This window comes from Nyctereutes procyonoides, unplaced genomic scaffold (genome assembly GCF_905146905.1).
Source record: "Nyctereutes procyonoides isolate TBG_1078 unplaced genomic scaffold, NYPRO_anot_genome, whole genome shotgun sequence".
Classification (NCBI taxonomy): Eukaryota; Metazoa; Chordata; class Mammalia; order Carnivora; family Canidae; genus Nyctereutes; species Nyctereutes procyonoides.
In genome coordinates, this window is record NW_026575033.1 from 7164522 (window position 1) to 7185927 (window position 21406).

General features: G+C 41.7%; 1 protein-coding gene across 3 annotated transcripts in view; it reads left to right on the forward strand.

Annotated features, from left to right (window-relative positions):
* Positions 1-341: 341 nt before the first annotated feature.
* WASF3 (WASP family member 3) overlaps positions 342-21406 on the forward strand; it is a 140943-nt gene continuing 119878 nt past the window's right edge. For all 3 annotated transcript variants that reach the window (XM_055317458.1, XM_055317457.1, XM_055317459.1), the window contains exon 1: positions 342-467. The gene's annotated coding sequence lies outside the window, so the exon portion shown is untranslated. The remainder of the gene's footprint in view (positions 468-21406) is intronic.

Genomic DNA, 21406 nt, shown 5'->3' on the forward strand with positions numbered 1-21406 from the left:
GCATCGCCAGCCGGGGTGACGGAAGGGCCCCCGACGGTAAACTCGGCCCAGGCGCCCCCTCCCCTCCGCTCCGCTCCGCTCCGGAGCGACCCCGGCCAGTGCCTCCACCGGAATCGGCGGCGACCGGCCGGCCGTGAGAGCCACCTCCTCCGCAATCCCCCGCCCCTCGGCGCCGACGCTCCGCGCCCCTGCCGGCTCCCCATTGGCCGCGGCGCTCGCCAATCCTGGTGAAGCGGCGGGCTGGCCGGGCTCCGGTTGGCGGAGCCGGCGCCGAGCCCCGCCCCCCGGCTCCCGCGGGGCCCCCAGCCGGGAGGGGGCGTGGCCGCGGCCGTGGCCGGGCCGGAGGCGGCGTCGCTGGCGCCGCTGCGTGCGGTGCGGTGCGGGGCGGGGGCGCCGGGCGGCCGCGGCGCGGCGGGACCATGGAGCTCGGAGCGCAGCCCCGGCGGCGGCGGCGGCATCGCGGGCCGGTGAGTGCGGGCTGCCGGCGGCCGGACTCCCCGGTCCTGGCCCCTTCGCTGCTGGGCTCCGGGTCGAGCGGCTGCCCCGGGGGAGGGCCGGGCGCGGGCCGGGCCCCCGCAGCCCCGCGGCCAAGTGAAGTTGCTGCGTCGCGCCGGGCGCTCTCGGGCGGGCGGCGGGGCCCACTGCGGGCCGCGGCTCCGCCCCGCGCCCTGCCCTGCCGCCCGGCCGCATCCTCCGCGCGGGCTCCCGCGCCGGCCCGGCGGCCGCTCTCGCCGCGCGGCCCCCCGGCCCTCCGCCCGCGCTGCCCGGCGCGCTCCCCGGGCTGCGGGGCAGGCCCCCGCCCTCCGGGCCGCAGGTGGCGCCCGCCCGGGCCTCCGCTCGCGCCCCGCGCACGATGCCGGGGGCCGCCCGCGCCCGGGACCTTCCCGTCCCTCGGCTCCGCGCACCCGGCCCGCCTGTGGCCCGGTCCCCGCGTGCCCGCCGCCCGCCCGGGTCGGGCCCTCCCCGCGCCTCTGGCCGGGTGCCGTCCCCCGCGGGGCTGCGGGCCCGTGGGGGCCGCCGGCCTCCGCAGCCGGGCTCGGCTCCCGAGCGCGGGGCAGGGGTCGGGCAGCCGGCGAGGGTCGTCCGCGGGAGACGTGCCCTGCGGCGGGTGGGGGCGGCGGGGGGGCGCTGGCTCTGGCTCCTCCACCTCCCGCCCCGTCCGTGGTGCTACAGGCAACGGCGATTCTCCTCGGTTTAGCCTCTCCGCGAGGGATAGTCGGTGGCGGGGAGTGGAGTTCTTACTAATTAAGAAGCGAAGCCGTGGGCTTACGGGTGAATGGGAGCACCTCGTTTTCTTAGCCGCTGTTGGGTATCTTACTAGTTCTTTCTCATTTGGGGATCGGTTTTGAATTCGCACGGACTACCAGCAGTGATTTTTTTTTTTTTTTTGAGTTTTTAAAGCACCGAAAATTAAACGGTCCGTTTTTGCTTTGTGAGGGCCCAAATCAAATGCATGCTGGGGCGTGAAATTTTAAGATTCAAAGGATCCACGTTTCTAGGAGGGAAGGGACCAGCTATTTGAGGTATTTTTTATTTTAAAAATTAAGGTGTGTCTAAAACTTAAAATGTCTCCATCTCTAGCAAAACTTAAGTTCAACGTGTTATAATGGACTTATTTTTCTGTTGCCTCTAGGGCGAATTCTGTTGAACCTTGGTTGCTTCTTTTTTCTACAAGCTTTACTCAACTTTCCTTTTCTAGCAGTGAAACAATGCGGTGACTCTTGAAAGCTAGTTCTTTTATCTACTTGAGAGGTTAAACAAAGGAAAGCGGGGTTTGACCTTTCCCATAGGCAGTTCTTATTGTGTGTCTGGTCTCCTTTCTAATAGCATCTGCATAGTGCTCACTTTTCTTCATTTTTGAAGATCTTGATTTGTATTCACTGAAGTTGTGTCCATTTGGGTATTTAAAAGCTCACTAGGTTGAGAGGTTTGATTGACTTTATATGTTTACAGTCTGACCCTGTATTCACTGTTGTCTTCCAACAGTGAAAAGAAGCTTGTTCTGGAACTATCGACTTATAAAAATTGTTCTTGCACTTCCAGTTGCTGACATGAAGTTGCTTTATGGTATTTTACCTGCTTCCTTAAAATTTATGACCTAACAGTCAGTGATATGCTCCACCTTTTTTTTTTAATAATTCTGAAAATAAAGGTGAAATGGACTTTGTCAAGGGGTCATGCCAACACTGTAGCCTCCTGGCTATTCTCAGCATGTCTTTGTAGGTGTACTTTACACTTCCCATAGTAACCTGCATGTGGCAAGCCACCTTTTGGTTATTGGAATGTTTTCATTAAAACATAAGTATTAAAAGAATTGTCTGTGCTATGAGCCATCTTCTTTTAGAGTTCCCAGAACTTTCTTTGGGGAATAATTACAAATTATGTTTTCCGCTTATATGCTTTTGTCATTCCTTATATTTTCTTGGGACTGCTTTCACATTGCTGTACAGACTTAGATGCTCACCTTCTCAGTCCTGTTTTTCTTAGAAGCCTGTTGTGTTCCTTAAGATCAAGTGTTCTTGGGACCTGGCCTTGAGCATCTGGAGCCCAAGGCTGCCTGCGGTCCCTGCATTCTTCAGGGCTGGTTTTATGCTGGTCATACAGGAGTACTATATACCAGTCATACATAAATAAGGGGGTATTATAGAATAAATTGAGTATCACTGTGGAGATCCATGGAGTAACAAGTCTCAACTGAGTCTTTTCATCTTACTGGTGCCCTGTCCTGTTTCTCTCTCTGGAAGTAACCACACCTACTACTGTGGAGTGTGTGGCCTTCCAGAATTTTTTTGATAACCTTTTTCTTCAGAAGCCATTTAGGGGATGCTTGCTAAGTACCTGTACTATTTTGATACTGGGATTGCAGAAATAAGAGATAAAAGTGCTGTGATGGAGTTAGTAAGCAGAGAGGGATGGGAAACATCACATGAATGACCTAGTCCAGTCATTCGCTATACTTCAGAATTTATCATATGTGCTGGTGATGCAAAGATAAGCAAGGCGGCAGATGCCTCTTTGAGCACCTGTTCAGCTGGGTTCTCGGACAGTCTTAACCATCTGTTACAGTGCAGTGTATGGTAAGTGCTCTAGAAGGGATCAGCTATAGGAAGGAGCTCATAGGATGACTGCAAACCGGAGCTTAGGGGCTATTTGGAGAGATGAGAAAAGCCTTCCAGAGAAGTACAAGAGGAGGAACTTGTCTTGTCAGTATGGGTTGAAGAGAGGCTTGCTAGAGGTTGTCAGAGGGGTGGTGCATTGGAGCAACTGAAAACCGATGGTGGCATGGCCAAGTGCAGAAGGGCTCAGGAGCGGCAAGAAATGAGACAGAAGTGACTAGGGCCCATGCCATGTAGGGTCTTATGATTCCTGTTGTAAGGAGTTTGGACTCCTCTGTAGGCAAAGGAAACAGTTGCAGAATTATGAAGCAAAAGGGCATGATCAGAGAATGGATGGAAGGGCGCAAGCATGGAAGGAGGGCACGTGGGGGACGTGGAATTGCCCGGACTTGGTCGTTGGGTGGGGGTTGTATATGCAATGGGGGAGGGAGTTAAGAGAGGGAGGAGTTCAGGGCTGTGCAGAGTCCTCGCGGATCAGTTGCGGGGATGATGCCTTTCTTATGGAGCAGCAGCCATTTGGAGGAAGAAAAGATGGATGTGCTTGGCCTTGTTAAGTTTCAGGTGGCAGTGGGACACAGTGTTCAGTTGATTACATTAGGGATCTGGTTGTCGGGGGATGTTTGGATGGACACAGACATCTGAGAGTCTTTAGCACTACACTTCCCCAACCTTGTGCTGATGTGATGCAGGGAACACACAGGGAGACTGCAGGATATTGAATTGTAGAAGGAAACGCAGTGGTACTTGACATCTGTCCAACCCTGTGGGACATACTAGCTCAGAGTAGTCAACAGTTTCTACCATCGGCTGCACTACTATCCTTTTGCTGTATGTTTGGAAGGCTGAGTGTTTAGTGGTTGCATTCCATGTGAGAATCAATGTGGAACAGGAAGTGAACGAGGTGCTATCCAGTCCACATCCAAGATTTGAGAAACTGTAAGGCGCTCAACAGGTGCATACATACCTTCAGTAAATACTTGTGGTTTATGTAATAATGACATAAAGATACTCATTTTCTGTCAATTGAAGTATGTTTGAAAAATGGGTAATAAGTTGTTAGGGCAAAAAATAACACAAGTTATTTGAACTTGTCCAATGATTCAATTACTCAGGCATTTCTTTTGGTCTGAGACGCTAAGTGAACAGAGAAAGTTCTAGAACCTCTGCCTTTGCCTGTATTTGTTAATGGAGAATGTTGGAGTGGATGAAGTTACTCAAGATGCATGTACAGAGTGAGAAAAGGAGTGGTGGTGGTGGTATAGAATGTGATCTGAGGAGCTCTTGTGTTCAGAAGATACTCAGGAAAGAACTGAGACAGAGGAGGACAGTTGTGTGTGTGTGTGGCCGGTGGGAGGGGGGACAGGCATGAAAGATGTCTTAGAAGCCATGATCCAGGAGACATCAGTAAAGAGGGATGCTAAGAGCCAGAAAATTTTTAGTAACCTAGATGGCGGCAGTGGTGACGCAGTGATGGGGACATGAGCAGGATGGCCAGAGGGTTTGATAGTGGAAGCCAGAAAATGGTGCCACTGTGTGTGGACAACTGAGAAGCCTGGTGGGGGTGAAGAAGGGTGGCTCCAGGAGGCTGGGTAAAAAGGAGGATACCTTTTTTTTTTTTTTTTTTTTTGAGTAGAGGTATTTGAGCATGTTAAGAAGCCAAGAGGGAGAGGAGAGGGTGCTAGCTAGCCAGGGATCCAGATAGATAGTGCTTCCAAAGTTTCCATTGGATTTAGCCCTAGGATAGAATTACTGGTTTTCAACGAGAGGAGTCTCAGGGGAGCCTTACTTCCATGGACTAAGGAGTGAAAGGCGCTCAGGCGGGGAAGCTAGTCAGGGTGCGCAGTGCCTTCTAAACCTTGGTTTTGAGGAGGGGAGAAGGGCATTCACTAGGGAGGGACATCTGGTACAGGGTAAATTTTTTTTTCAAACAGTGACTTTATTTTCTTTTATTAACTTTTTTTTTTTTAAGAATGCTTTTTTCCTTCCCTTTGAGACATGTGTCTTATAGGACTTATTTGTCCTTCTCAGGGTGGGGTGCTTTGGACATGGCTGTGCCTTTTTCCAGGTCCTGGCGTTCCCTGAAGGTCGTATTGTCTGTGACTGTGCTGTCCTGCTTTCCTTTCTGACTGGACGCTTTCTACTCTCACTGTTCTGCTGCTTACCTCAAGGTCAGTTTTGTTTGTCTTGCGGAGAGCCTATTCTCCCATCTTAGCAGATGTCCTTAGATTAGAATAGTTTTTCCATCCTCAGATTTCATTCTTAAATTTTGGAGCCTCCCTATTCTGTTTCTTCTCCGCTGGATCTGTGCCTCTTCTCTTTGAGGTTAGCTCTCTTCTTCTGTTGACTCTATTCATTTACCTTTTTAACTTTAAACATCCTGAATATCCCAGGGTCATTTCTCTTCTTTCAGGTCTGCTAGCAGCTTCTGGACCTCAGCTCTGAGCTCAGCATCTGGGATCATTTCTCAGAGACTTGGGCCTCTTCTTAAGATGTCCTCTGACCTCTTAGAGCAATGGTCTTTAAACTGATCTGAAGATTCAGTCTTCTGCTGTAATAGATAGTCTTGCACTTTTTCTGAGTTTTATTTCTTTTAATATTTTTCTTTTAGTTTTTGCTTTATGGTTCTTTTCAGTCAGTTCACACATGTGTGAATGAATGCCTCCTGTGGATCATTCTAGTTACTAGTGATAACAGTGTTGATAGAACCAAGCTACTGTCCTCAAAACCTAGAGAGGGAAAGCAGAGGTAAAACGTCCTGCTAACCATAGACTCCTTGCGGGCAGGCACCAGACAGCACGGTGCCTTGTACACAGCCAGCACTTGGTAGATGTGTTCCAGCTTTGTTGAACAATCTCTGAAACATCGTGATCATGTGCAGATTGTTTGGATCATAACCTCAGTGACCAGTGCTAACACTCAGTGCCTCTTTCGCTCCAACTGACCATTTCCCCACCACCTTTGTAATCTTTGAACCCTGAGTCTTCCTTTTACTAGCCATTGAAAGTCGTATTGGATTTTTAAAGTTGTGCTCCAGTGCATGCTGAGGATTTTATTACCATGCTGCTCCGGTTCCATTTTAGCTCATCTGGCTTCTCTCATTGAGTGCTGTTATCCATTTTGTGCACACGAGCAGTTCAGTGAAATTATATTGCAGTATAAAAGTATGGATGTGATTGACTGAATTAAGAATCCATGTGGCCATATTTTATCAGCTGAATGGAAGAAATGGTGTATTTTTTGCACATAGTAGAACCTCAACAAGTATTTTTTCATCGACTGAACGTGTCCTGTGTTTTGATTCAGGACTAGGATAAGCAGAACACTATAACTACTGTGTAATTTTAAAAACCTGGGCTGAGCCATTTTGCCCTACTAATGTCACAGTTCTGTTCTCAGCCCCTCAAACTATGTACATGACCCCCCCCCCGCCCGCCCTCCAGAACCATTTGGTTATGTAGTCGTAGTAGAGTTAATATCTAGCCACAATTTAGCTCTGAATTGACTTTGTAACTCTTTGCAGGGCCAGACTCTATGCTGTTCAGAAGTAACACTTAAGAAGGAGAGGTTCATGGATTTAAATTGCTCCCTGTGCTACATGAAAGGAACAGTGTCTAAGCATTTAGGAAGTGAAGTATCTAGTCCAGTAGATCAATGACATTAACCAGAAGAGTGGCAAGAAAGAGAGGGAGAAGTTATATTCGTATCATTCTGAGAGAGGCTCTTCACGGCTTACAACCAGGAGGAGCAAACACAGATGCCTTCCATCAAAAGTAAGATAATTAATTTTGGGGGGAAAGATTGAAGTTTTTCAATATAGGATACCTGCCCATTTTCAGTAGAATCAGAAAAACACATTTTGATTATAACCGAACATATAGAATTTAAAATGTTATCTTGGTTCTTGGCTTTCCATCGTATTTATCTCCTATTTTGTACATCTTTTAGAGTTAATTATCCTGGTTTTTGATTTAAAAACCAGAAATGCACAGAAACCCCTAAATTCCTCAATCACCTGTCTCCAGATTTTAATTACATGCTGCAAACAACATTGTTTCCAAAGGCTTTACCAAATGGTGAATTGTCCATTCAGAAATCCCAGGGAGGAAGATTATTAAAACATTAATTACTCCTTTTCTTTTCCTCCTCCTCCTCCTCCTCTTCCTCCTCCTCCCTCCTCCTCCTCCTCCTCCTTCTCTTCTTCTTTCTTCTTTCTTCTTTCTTCTTTCTTCTTTCTTCTTTCTTCTTTCTTCTTTCTTCTTCTTTCTTCTTCTTTCTTCTTCTTCCTCGCTCCAGGCCCAGCATGGAGCCCAACACAGGGGCTTGAACTCACAACCCTGAGATCAAGACCTGAGCTAAGACCAAAAGTAGGACACTTAACCTACTGAGCCACCCAGGTGCCCCAAAATATGACTCCTTTTTAAAAGCTGACAATACAGTATTGAATGATTGATTACAAGGCTTAACAATGATAGTGAAGTTCATACCTGAGTTATACATAAAATTTTCAGAGCTTGTACACTGTCTTTTGTGTTACATAGACCAATTAAAAAGTTCTTCCATTTCCGACATGTCCAGTTTTTTCCATACTACTTCTCAGGAAAAAAAGTGCGGAAACAACAAATCCTCATGGCATCACATGATAGAGCTATATAGGGATTAGGTATTACAGGAACAATTGTTCTAATTGTTAGAACAATTTTTTTTTCTTTTAAAGCTTTGTTTATGGTTACTTATTCGTGCTAGAGAGGAGTTTAGAGATGTGGTTTCATTTCTTAGGCTATTTGGTTTCTGATTGTCAAATTCTGTTTGAGACAAAATATATTGCCCTGCAGTTTAGAATTTACCCAGTATTCTTTCTTTTGGTACCCCAGTACAACTTAGATTAACTGTGTATAAGTGAAAGCTACAAATAGACTTTTGTTTGAATGTTTATATTTGTCCAAATATATGTTTATCCAAATATATTTATTGAGATTTTTGTTGTTTGAGATACTATGGTTTTACTGAACACAAACAGTGGAGGCTTGTCCCTTGTACCCTATTACATAAAGATTTGAATTAGCTTATAGGAAATACTCAAAAGAATGAAATTGAATATAAATGAGAATTAAACCTCTATGAAGATCACGAATGAAAACAATAAAACCTGTTCTTTGGACAGGATTCCAGCCTCCCAATTCAGGGTTTTAGCTGTAGAGAGCTAAATTGCTTTACTCATGCAGGGTTTCAGTGACTCAGCACAAAAAACATCTGTTGCTCACCCAAGTGAAGCTTAGTTTTGGGGTCCTCATGGGGTGACATTCCACAGGGCCATACTTGTGACTCAGCCTTCAGGAGAAAGTGGGAACTTCCTCCTGCTCAGTTCAGTGGGTGGGTAGGGAAAAAGCCAAGTCCTGTGGGAGGCTTTCTGGGCCAGCACACACCACTTCTCATCCCATCGGCTATACTCAGATGCAGCCTTCTTTCATGTGCTGAAGGCTAGAAAACGTAGGCTGGCTCTGAAACCTGGAGAAGAGAGGACGTAGGTATTGGGGACATAACCAGTCTGTAGGCAAGGTACTTGGCCGAGCATCCTTTTGGCCCATCCTGAGGGCCAAAAAGAAGGGGAAACAACATCTTCATCTCTACACTGTAGTCATCATTCATAGAAAACAGACCAGTTTCCTTTCCTTAGTATGTTCCCAGAACTTACACTTGGAGTTTTGTATTGGCTAGTGAGTATACGCAGCACTTAGAATGTAGTTTTTGTTTTTTAAGTAGGCTCTACGGCCAACGCGGAGTCCATCACAGGGCTTAAACTCATGACCCTGAGATCCAGACCTGAGTTGAGATCAAGAGTTGGATACTTAACCAACTGAGCCACCCAGGTGCCTCTAGAACGTGGTTTTTATGAGGCTGATTATTTTCTAGTCTTAAATGAAGTTAAAACACAACTTAATAAAAACATTTCTGCAGAGGGTCAAACTAATATGGTTTATGTACTTTCTAGTGGTAAGAGTGAACACATTGCATATCTGTGGAAACAAACAGCCATTCAGGAATAATTAGCTGCAAGTGGATTTTTTGGTAAAAGGCGTACAGAAGCTGGTTTGGAGTTATCTTTTCTGATGAGGTTGGAATGTTGGTATTTTATGTTGTCAATTAAAGGTCGTTTCTCCAAGAACAGAGAATGATTGATTAATTCAAAGTCAATGTACTGCATGCAAAGCTTCTAGAACAAGCTTCTAGAACAAGCTTCTCTTTACCTTCCAAAGGTAAACAATAGCCTTTGGGCTAAATCTGGCCTTTTGCCTGATTTTGTGAAGAAGATTTTATTGGAGCACAGGCTTGCCCACTAATTTATATATTGTCTTTGGCTGCTTTTGTGCTGTAAGACAGAGCTGAGTAGTTGCAACAGGGACTGTCTAAATACCAAAGTACAAAATATTCACTATCTGGCTCTTCAGAGCAAAAAATCCCAACCCCTGTTCTGGAGAGCGAGTTTCTGCCCTTTCTTACAGATATCACATTGTAGTGTGGGAAAAAGATGATAAATAAACAACAGAAACATATGTAGTTATAATGACTGTGTAGAAAGTAAAGAAGCAAGGGGAGAGTGTGTCAGGGACTGCCATTTATCATAGTGTGGTCAGGGGAGGTGTTCCTCGGGTGACAGTTGACAGAGGTGTGATGTAGGTGAAGGAGTGTACCAGTCAGGCAGATATTTTGGCAGAGAGCCTTGGGGGCAGAGAAACAGTGAGTGCAAAGGCTGTTGAAGTGGTAGGAGGGTAGTGTGAGTAGTGAGGGGTGTGTGGTTACAAGAGGTCATAAAGGGCCAGGTCATAGAGGGTCCAGGAGACTGTGATGGCATTTGAATTTTATTCTGAGTGAGTTGAAAAGCCATTGCAAGTTTTTGAGCGGGAAAATGATACCATTTGATTTAGATTTTAAAAGGGTCACTAGGAGTGCTGTGTAGAGAATAGATTGTAGGAGACAAGGGTCAAAAGAGAGTGGATCTGTCTGCTGCTAGGCTTTGCTTAGATGCTGAGGATATCAAAATAAATCAAATGGTTCCGTTCCTTGAGGGGCTGAAAGTGTAACAGCTGAGAAAAACATGTAAAAAGATCACTGTGATATACACTTAGAGAATTGGAAAGCAAAAAGGCGCCCTGAGATTGCATAAGGTGCTTGATCCAAGTGGGAGATGTTGTCCTGACCTGAGAAAATGGGAAGACACTGATGAAGACTGATTGGAATAGGTGCCCATTCTGTACCTGAGCCCTGAGGTTCTTGAACGGACTGAACGAACAGATCACCAGAGATTTTACCATAGAGCAGAGGGGGCAGTGGGGTTCAGATTGTAATGGATGCTCTCTGGAGCACGATTCTAAGATTGACTAGAATCAGTCTAATCAATGGGAGAGAATGTGGGAGAATGATTCTAAGATTGTGTCAAGCTTCAATGGGATGCAGTGCAGTGGGTGCTGAAGGGGGAGAATGATCTTTGCCATCTTTGGCAGAGAGCAGGACCAAGGTAATTTTGGTCTGGAAAAATTAAAAGTCTCAGTAATTATCTATGGAATGTATTGTGAAGCATTGCTAACTTTTCCCATGAGCCCAGCAGCATGAATTAGTTGCAAAATATATCTTTGAGTAATTAAACAAATTGATCTACTGTCTGGAGTTATTGGATCTGACCCAGTGAAACCTTGGAGGATGTCTATAATGATGATTTTTATTTTGGAGAGAGGTGCCATGAACTCATTTTGGATAATAATTAGCTGAAAAAAATTGCTGCCATTTTTTACTGGCGTCGAGAAGGTTATTCACCTTTTTGTTCTCTTTCGTAGAGTGTTTAGATCATCCAAAAGGAATTTTAGTGATTGTAATACAGGCTTTAAAAGAAATAGTGAGATGAAATATATACATTCACTGTCATAGAAGGAGTTGTTATTTTTTTATACTGCTATACTACTCTTAGAGTGAACAAACTTCAGTAAGGATATAGAGGATTTGAACAGCACAATTAATAAATTTGCCTTGCATGTCAAGATACTGTCCCTAACAACTGCAGAATACACATTATTTGCCTATGTGCATGGACATTCACCCAGGCTGTCAGGTTGTGGGACAAAACCAAGTCTCAGGATATTTCAGAGAATTGAAGCCAAACAGAACAGTATTCTCTAAATTAAACTAAAATTAGTAGCAAAAAGTAAAATCGTTTCTAAATAATCCATACATCATAGAAGATATATTAATTACAATGGGAATTTAAAAATACAAAATATTTTGATCAGAATTAATATAAAAATACTACATATCAAAATTTGTGGGGTGCAGCTAAAGTTATACTTAAGAGGAAAGTTTATAGCTGTAAGTGCATGTTAGGAAGGAAGAAAGACTGAAAAAAATTCAGTGAGCATCTGTATCCATCTCTAGAAGTTAGGAAAAGAATGGCAAACTAAACCCAGCGGAAGTATCTCTGAGTTTGACCTTTAACATGGGGGTTAGTGGTGCCAACCCCTGGGCAGTTGAAAATTCACATACTACTTTTTGTTATGGATTTTAAGTCAAGGTCAGAAAACCTTTCCCTACACCAATGATTTCTTTAAGAACTTGGGTAGCTTTCATTTTTTTACATTTAGATTTCTGCTATACTTGGGAGTTTATCCTGGTATGTGATATTAGGAATGGATTTAATTTTATTTTCTTCCAAATGGCTGTTCAGTTGTCCCAACATTTATGAAACCCATCTTTGCTCAAGTCATTTGAGATGCCACCATTGTTATATATTAGATTTCTTTATGTAAATTGGGTCTGTTTTGGGGGTTTCTGTTACATTTCATTGGTCTGTCTGCCATTTCAGGTGCTGGTACCACTGTTTTAATCATGGAGCTTTGTTCTAATATTTGGTAGGGCTAGTTTCCCTTATAGCTCCTTCTGTTCAGTGTTATCTAGTGTCAACTTGTCTAGCTCCATAGAGAAACTTCTGAGTAACTTTTATTGGAATGACATTATATTTATAAATTAATTTAGGGAGAACTGACAACCTGATAAAGTTGTGATGTCTTAACCAAGTCTAGCTTTGTGTGCCTTTCAGGAATGTGTGAATCTAAAGATTTCTTCATATAAGTTTTGAACATTTCTTGTTTAAGTTTGTGCTCTTTTCTGTTGCTGTTGGTGAGTGGGATTTTCTCTTCCATTATGCATTCTAACCAGTTATTATTTGTGTATATGAAGGCTGTTGGTTTTTCGTTTGTTAATTTTATATATGCAGAATTCTCTTTCTTGAGTTGTTTTCATCAATATTTTTGGTTTTCCATGTTTACTCTTGTGTCATCGGTTTAGAGTTTTATTTCTCCTTCTCCATTGTTTGTGTTCTTGTTTCCTCTTGCCTGACTGCACTGGTGAATGCCTCCAGAACAGTGTTAAATCGTAGAAGAGGTAGTGGGCATGGTTTGCTTGGTTCTTGGCTGTAGTGGGTGTGCCTCTGGTTTTGACCCAGTAAGATGTTGGTGCTCCTGCTCTGTCCTGTATGCACACTCATGTTCTCTCTCTCTCTCTTTCTTAGTGAAGTCATGTTAAGGAGTGTAAATCCATTCCTACTTATTCAAGAGTTGTTTTTTCAAAATTAGGAATGGATGTTGAATTTTGTCATTGACTTTTTCCGCCCTTTTGGAGGTAATTTGTATTTTTTTTCTCCTTAGATTTATTAGTATGGTGAGTTGTATGACTAGATTTCCTAATACTGAACCATTCTTGCATTTGATAAACTCTTAGTCTGGTGTTGGGTTTTTTTCTGTAATAACACAGCATCAGTGTTCATAAGTGCTCTTTGTCATTTTTTTGTTTTTGTTTTTTTGCTATCTTTATCAGGTTTAGGTATTGTTATGGTTGATTCATAAAGAATTTGGAAGTTACTCTTTATTTTCCACATTTTAAATCAATTTAATATTGGGACTACCTGATTTCTAAAGGTTTGGTAGGTTCCTCTGTGATATCTGGGTTTGATTGTTTTTTGGTAAGGTAGTTCTTTGACAACCTTTTCTGATTCTTTTAAGGAAATTGGTTGGTTTAAGCATTCTGTGTATTGGGGCCCCTCTTAATACACTGTATTTTCTACTTATCTACTTTTATCTAGGTTTTTAAATGTGTTTGCATGGAAGTGTGCAGAGGAGTCTCTATTTTTATATTTTATCTTTTTTATATTTGTGTATTTGCTCCTTTTCCCCCTTTTTGATGAAATTAGTGTATGCTTTAAATATATAACAAATTTATTTAAATATATAACATAAAATAGATCATTTTAACCATTTTTTCAAATATACAGGTCTGTGTTATTAAGTACAAGTACATTCACACTGTTGTGCAGCCATCAGGACCATCCAGCTCCACGATGATTTCATCTTTCCATATGAAAATTCTGTACCTACTGAAATACTCCCCATTTTTCCCTTCCCCGAGCTCCTGGCAGCCACCATTCTGCTTTGTGAATTTGACTATTGTAGGTACCTCATATAAATGAACTTAGTTTTTTTGAGAACCAGGATTTTTATTAATTTGTTCTCTACCACATTAATTTTTGCTTTTTATAGTTACCATCTTTTTAAACAAAAATTATTTATTTATTTATTATTATTTTTTTAGATTTTATTTATTTATTCATTTAAGACATGCAGAGAGAGAGAGAGAAAGAGAGAGAGAGAGGGGCAGAGACAAGGCAGAGGGAGGAGCAGGCTCCATGCAGGGAGCCCAATGTGGGACTCCATCCCCGGTCTCCAGGATCAGGCCCTGGGCTGAAGGCGGCGCTAAACCGCTGAGCCACCCAGGCTGCCCTATTTACTTATTTTTAAAGTAAACTCTACACTCAGCTTGGGACTCAGACTCACCATCTCAAAATTAAGAGTCTGAGCCAGCTGGACGCCATCTTTGGGTTCCTTTTGGTTTATCTTGTTCTCCTTCTAGCTTTTTTGGAATGTCATTCATTCACTTTCTTAAAAAGAAAATGATGTAAGTGTTTAGGGCTCTGGACTTTTTTTCTGATTAGTACTTTAAATTTTTCCATGGGCTCTGATATGTGATGTTTTCATTATCATTATTTTTCAGGAATTCTGTGATTTGTTTATTCTCTTTCTTCCAAGAGTTTAAATTTTTAGACAGGAAGACTTTTTAAAAATTTAGTTTCTAGCAGTTTCCTGATTTTTAAAATAATTGTTAATTTTATTGGTGTTGATACAGAAAAATTTACATATCACAAGGAGCTTGGTGACTTTTTACAAGATATATTCATTCACCCATGAAACTAGCACCTAGAACATTCCAGTGTCCCCTTCAGGTCATGACCACCCTACTCTCAAAGGGTAGCACCTATGTTGACTTTTAAATTGATAAGTTTTACCTGGTTTTAAATTTAGGTCATTATATATGGTTTTGTATTTAGATCTTTTGTTAACAATTTTTAAAAATTTATCTATGTTGTTGTAAGTACTCATGGGTCATTTATTCTTTTTGCTGTATTCCATGTGTGACTGTACCATAATGCATTTATTCAGCTCTTCTTCTGGTACTGTTTTACATTGTTTCCAGTGTTATTTTTAGTTTTCTTTGCATTCTAATAGCTGGTTATTGTTTATAATGTTTCTGTTTTAGGATTACATTAATGATTTATTTGTGCCTTAATATAGGTAATTGTTTTGTGTTTGTTCAAGAAGGTGTATTGTCCATTAGAGTACGGTTTTCATATATGTCCAGAAAACCTACTTTATTGATTATATTGCTTAGATCATTTACTTTTTTTTAAGATTGTATTTATTTGAGAGCGAGAGAGTAAGAGAGAGAGAACTAGAGAACAAGCAGAGGGGAGGGGCAGAGGGAGGGGAAGAAGCAAGACTCCCTGCTGAGCAGGGAGCCTGCTGTGGGGCTCCATTCCAGGACTCTGGGATCATGACCTGAGTGAAGGCTTAATTGACTAAGCCATCTAAGTGCCCCAAGATCATTTACTTTTAGTCCTTACTGATTTTTTTCTTCTTGACCTGTTTTGTGTACGGAGTAGTGTGTATTTCTTGTTTATAGAGAATTTCTATTTCTTCTTGAATCAGTTACAGTTTCAGTTATTTGGTTTACAAATTTTAGTGACATTTATTTTCATTGTGAAATAATAGCTTTTAGCATTTATCCATTTGAATACTTTACGTCTTAAATTTTATTTTTTTCTGATATGATTGCAACCTAAATGCTTCCATTTGCCTGGTAAGTTTTTGTGCATCCCTTCATATTTAGCCTTTTGAATCATTGCATTTTAAATATGTCTTCTCATGTGTACAGGGTAGAGTTGGCCTTTCCTCTCTAAGCAAGTTTGAAGATTTTTTAAGAGGCAAGTTAAGCTCGTTCACAGTAATTGTTATAACTGATATATTTGTTTTCAGTTTTCTTATTGCCTATGATATAATTATTGTCTGTATCATATTTACTGTGTTCACTCATTACTAGGTGTGTTTTCCCTGAGTTAGTAGAAAACTTCTTTTCGTATCTGGGAAGGATTACATTTTTGTCCTAGTGATTATTTCTCAATTACATGAATTTATAGTACCTTTTTTTTTAATTTATAGTACCTTTAATCCCCTTCCTGCTTTTTAACCTGTCCTTTTACTATCTTGTACGTCATCTTTAAATGACATCTTTTGATTCTTGCCTGTTATATAATAGTGATTTTATTGTTTTTTTCTTTCTCTTTTATCTTCCCATTATTTTAGTTGCAATTTTCTACTTTGGCATAACGTAGGTTTATATACCATTCTTCTCTTCATGACCCCAGTCTTGTCTTTAGTTTTAGTTCTACAGTTGAGTACAAAAACTGTTCACTTCTTTATCAGCCCTTTTGCCTAAGTTTCTTCAGTCATTCTGTTACCCGTGGGAGAGTCTGCATTGTGTGAATGGAGGTCTCAGTTCTTAGATTCCCTGTGGAAGATTTACATGAGGATCTGCACTCACACCTGAATAAAGACAGCCAGAAGGAAAGTAGCAAGCATAAAGCAGTTTATTACAGACAGTATACTCTCAAGGTGGCAGAGCAAGGCAGGCCAAGAAGTGGCAGGTGCATCCGGGTTAGTGGTGTGTTTTCATGTTTGCGTAGCTTATGGGTCATTGTGAGGGCGTCTCCAATTGGGGATGTTTCCAGTCATCTGAGGGACTCCTCCTGTTGGTTGGGAGGGTGGGGTTTGGGCCCTAGCTGGTTCTTGCTGGAACAGTCATGGCCATCTTCCCCCATGAGGAGTGGAAACCGCAATGCAGATGTATTCTAATGAAGCTTGAGGTTACCCTGGGTGCAGAGGTTGAAGAGCAGAGTGCATGTTCTGCACCTGAGGCTCTTGGTCTGCCAGCCCCTGGTGTTGGAAACCATAAGGCTAGAGTCCACAAAGTCAAGGTGTTGTGCCTTCAGGATTCTAATGTGTGACCTGTGTGTCACTGCCTTTGCCTTGAGCCCCTGTAACTAATTGCTGGCTCTATCCCTTGTATAGATGGAGTTCAAGCTATAATGCATCCATTGAGTGTAAGGGATTAATTTCTTTCCAGTGCATCTAGAAGTGTATTAGTTGGGTATCTTTGGGAGAACTGAGAAAACAGTCTCTGATCATTCTGGGGTGTCTGTGATTTAGATGATGGGCCTGAGTTGAGAAGGGTGATGAGGACTGGTGTATGCATAAGTATTTTGTAAGTTCTTGCTTGTTCATATATTTTTCATGGCCTTGATAGTTAAAGGACAGCTTGGCTGGATATAAAAACCTTGTTTTTGCCCTTTCCCCTTAAGTTTCTTAAAAATGATGTGCTACTGGGCAGTCCCAGTGGCACAGCAGTTTAGCGCGACCTGCAGCCCGGGGCATGATCCTGGAGACTTGGGATCGAGTCCCACGTTGGGCTCCCTGCATGGAGCCCGCTTCTCCCTCTGCCTGTGTCTCTGCCTCTCTCTCTCTCTCTCTCTCTCTCTCTCTCTCTCTCTCTCTCTGTGTCTCTATGAATAAATAAAATCTTTTTTTTTTTCCATCTTCAGAGCCCAGTCCAGGGCTGGGATACATATCCTATGCCTCTGTAAGCTCCCAGAACAATTTTTTTTAATTTTTTTTAATCTATTTACTTATGTTAGTCACAGAGAGAGAGAGAGAGAGAGAGAGAGAGAGAGAGGCAGAGACACAGGCAGAGGGAGAAGCAGGCTCCATGCACCGGGAGCCCGATGTGGGATTCGATCCCGAGTCTCCAGGATCGCGCCCTGGGCCAAAGGCAGGCGCCAAACCGCTGCGCCACCCAGGGATTCCCCTGAATAAATAAAATCTTAAAAAAAAAAAGTGCTACTTTTGTGTACGTCTGATTTTCTGCTATTGTAAGTTATCTTTTCAGTATCTTAAAGTCTTATGGTTTATTAGTGTACATTTTAGAATTACTTGTTCTTGGTCAGTTGGCTCTTCTAGTGTGTAGTTTCAAGTCTTTTTTTATTTCCAGAGAATTTTCTTGGATTATTGTCTTAAATATTCTCTTTCAGTATTTTAAACTTTTTCCCCCAGAGTCTTGCATATACATACCTTGGAATATGTGTTACATGATGTTTGACTTTCTTTGCCTATTTTCTGTTTCATTCACTTTCTTTCTGCATACTCATTTATCTTTTTCTTTTGGTTGGTGGTTTTTTCACTGCCTTTCATAAATTTTCATTTGAATTTATTCTCCTTTGGGTACCTTTTAATTCAGTCTTTTGTAATAAGATTTTTAAAATTTCTATTCTGAATAAGTTCAGTTTGCTTTTGTTTCACTTTTTTTTTTCACACTATTTCTGTTCTCAGTTTCTGTATTAGATTCATATGTGCTTGTTGGAGGATATTTAGTTCAGTTTTGAGTGTTTTGTCACAGATTTCTTTGGTTTCATGGTTGCTTTGAGAGGGGAGATGTTTTATTAGTGAAATGCTTTGATTTACATTTTGTTTCCTTATAGCAGTTTTGTGTGGGCTTGGGCTTTATTTTTTGCATCCCTGTTTATTTTATGAGTAGGTTTTTTGATTGGAGACCACTCTTTCCAGTTGTTTCTTCCCTGAAGTTCTTTTTTGAATGATTGGTTTTGACGGGTGGATGGCTTGCCTTATTTTGCTTTCATTTCTGCAGTTCCTTAAATTTTCTCTTCTTTCTTTCTTTTCTTTCTTTCTCTTTTCTGCCATGTCTCCAAGAAATGCCACTCTCTCTAAATATCTGACCCTCCCTCACAAGCATTGCTTCTCCAAACCTGCAACTTCTAGTTCCACTCAACTTTCAAGTCCCTTTTCCTGTAGCCAGTTCTGTGAACTATCAAGTCTTGATCTGCATTCAGTAACTTAACACTTTTCTTTCCAGAGGGTTGGGGGAGGTGAGGGTCATTTAAGTCTTCCACCTGTTTTTACTCTGTTTTACAAAACATTTAATATCCCCAGTCCTGTTCTTTCCACCTGCAGGCTTGCTGTGGGGCATGGTGGAAGCTCTGTTGGAACGCAGTTTATTTCTCTCCTTATAGGTTATTTGAAGGCTATTGTATTCTGCCTCCTCTTAATGCATGGAGGCACATGGGTCATGTGTGGATTGTTTTGCTCTCCTGATAGATGTTTTGGAGGGAGGAAGTATGGGGAGATTTGAAATCAGGTAGCCAAAGTCTTCTAAGTCTGGAGGTCCTGCCAGGCAAGCATAATTTTGATGTCACATATTGTCAAGGACGTTATAAGAAAAAAAATTATAGGGCAGTCTCATTCATGAACATATTTGCAAGTATCCTTAAGAATAACAATTAGATGTATCAATATAAAAGGGTATAATATGAGCATTTTGCATTTATTCTAGAATGCAAGGTGGGTTTAATATTAAAAATCAAATATATCTCACCATATTAATGAAGGAGAAAAACTGTACAATCATCACTAGGTGCAGAAAACACTGAAATTTAACATTTGTTCATGATGAAAAATTCTTAAGCAAACTAGGAAAGAATAATCTTAGGAAGAGTTTAATCTGCAAGGAGTTTGTTCACCATTATGCTGTGTAGCTTCTAGCCAGTGCATTTATTGGAATTTAGAAGTGTGTTTAGCATGGTTATTGAATTCTCTATAACAACTGGGAAATGAAATTAACAAAGGTACTATTGTGGCATTAAAAATCCCAATATGGGATCCCTGGGTGGCGCAGCGGTTTGGCGCCTGCCTTTGGCCCAGGGCGCGATCCTGAAGACCCGGGATCGAATCCCGCGTCAGGCTCCCGGTGCATGGAGCCTGCTTCTCCCTCTGCCTGTGTCTCTGCCTCCCTCCCTCTCTCTCTCTCTCTCTCTCTGTGACTATCATAAATAAATAAAAAAAAATTTAAAAATCCCAATATATAGGAATAGAACTACCAAGAAATTTATAATACCTTTGTGTAGGAAACTATAGAATAGAGAATTTAAGGAAAAGGTAAATAAAGGGAGATTATATCAAGTTCATGAAATGAAAGACTTAATATTATGGAGATGTCGGTTCTCTCTAAATCAATACAGAGACTTTGTCCAACCTAGGTCATAGCCTGAAAATTTTTGTGGGAGGGCATTGCAAATGGACTGTTTCTAAAATCTGGAATGTGGAAAATAGAATGTGGAATGTGGAAAAATAGAGTGCCATCAGGACACTCTTGAAGAATGACAAATATTTGGCCTTATGCAATATGAAGAGTTATTAAACAGCTATAATATTTAAGCAGCGTGGTATTAACATGCATAAGTGTAGGCAAATATGATTAATGAAACTGAGAGTAGAAAGTCCTGAAGTAGGTGCACACATATATAGATGTTTGATTGTGTTAAGTGCAAAACAGTTTGAGAAGGATGGTCTTTTTTTTTTTTTTAGGATGGTCTTTTTGGTATTGGTGTGTGATTATTAAGATGGGTATCCTTAAATCACATTTGACCCCTACCTTATATCATTTACAAAAATCAATTCCAGATAGACTAAGGTGAAAGGTAAAAAATTATATAGAAAAGCCTCATGGCCTAAGAGTAGGAAAACCTTTCTTAAACAGGACACAGACTATAAATGAATAGATGCTAAGTTGAAATAAATTAATATTAGGAACTTCTGTTTATTAAAATGTACCATTACGATTTTAAAAGTAATCCATAGGCTGGAATAGAATGTTTGAATCACATGTAAACTGACATGTCTCCTACCTAGAAAATTTAAAGAGCTGGAAGAAATCAGTAAGGAAGCCAGATAATCTAATACATAATCTAATACATTTGCTTAAGTAAAATTGTAAAAGGATAAGAGACTTGAACTTGCACCTTGAAGAAGATATACAAATAGCCAATGAAGATATGAAAAAAAGTTTAAACTCAGTAATCAGGAAGTGCAGATTAAATAATGAGATACCACCACCGTCTCAAGGTCAGCTGAAATTGAAAAGACTGACAGTCTGTAGCCTGGAGAACGTAGAGCAGCTGGAATGCATATCCTAACTGATGGGGGTGTGAATTGGTGCAGACGTGTTGAAGAACTGTTGGGGGTTGTACTAAAGTCGAAGATACCTTATGAACCAGGATTGGTCTTCTGTGTGTGCACTCAGCAGCTGTGCATGCATGACTGTGCCCGGATATGTGTATGGTGGTGTGGGTAGTACCATTATATATCATAGCCCCACTTAGATACATCCCAAGTGTTCATCAGTGGTGGAACGATTATGTAAGTTGTGGTGTAGTTGTACATTATAAAGTGGTAGGAATGAAAAAATTGAAGCTGCACTCAACAGCTGTAATCATCTCACAAACTTAATGTTGAGTAGAAGATGCTAGACATAGCAGAATCCAAACTGGACAATTTTGCCTAAGTAAAATTGTAAAGGGGTGTCAGGAACAAGGAATGTGATTATTTTAGGGGAAGGAGAAGATATTGATAACTGAGAGGGACAAAGGACGCTTCTGAGGGTGCTGGCATCGCCCTATCGTATGACCCTGATGTGGCTCCCTGGATGTGTCCACTTTGCGATAATCCTTTGACCTGGAATTTCTTTTAATAGCTGGGTTTCTTTTATATATCACATTTATACTGGTGTTTGGATATAGTTTTCCTTTTCGGCTAGTGTCTGGTTTTTATTCAGTTCACTTTTAAGTGTTAATCTTTTCAGTGAAAATCAACATGGTTTTTGAGCTGTCTTTTCTGCTCCCCGTCTCATTTTCCTAGTGGAAGCCCTACCTTCCTGTAAAACCTGACAGCTGCAGACCTCATTAGTCCTCCTTTCTTCTATACCTCATGCCAGCAGTTCTCTAAGTGTAGTATGGG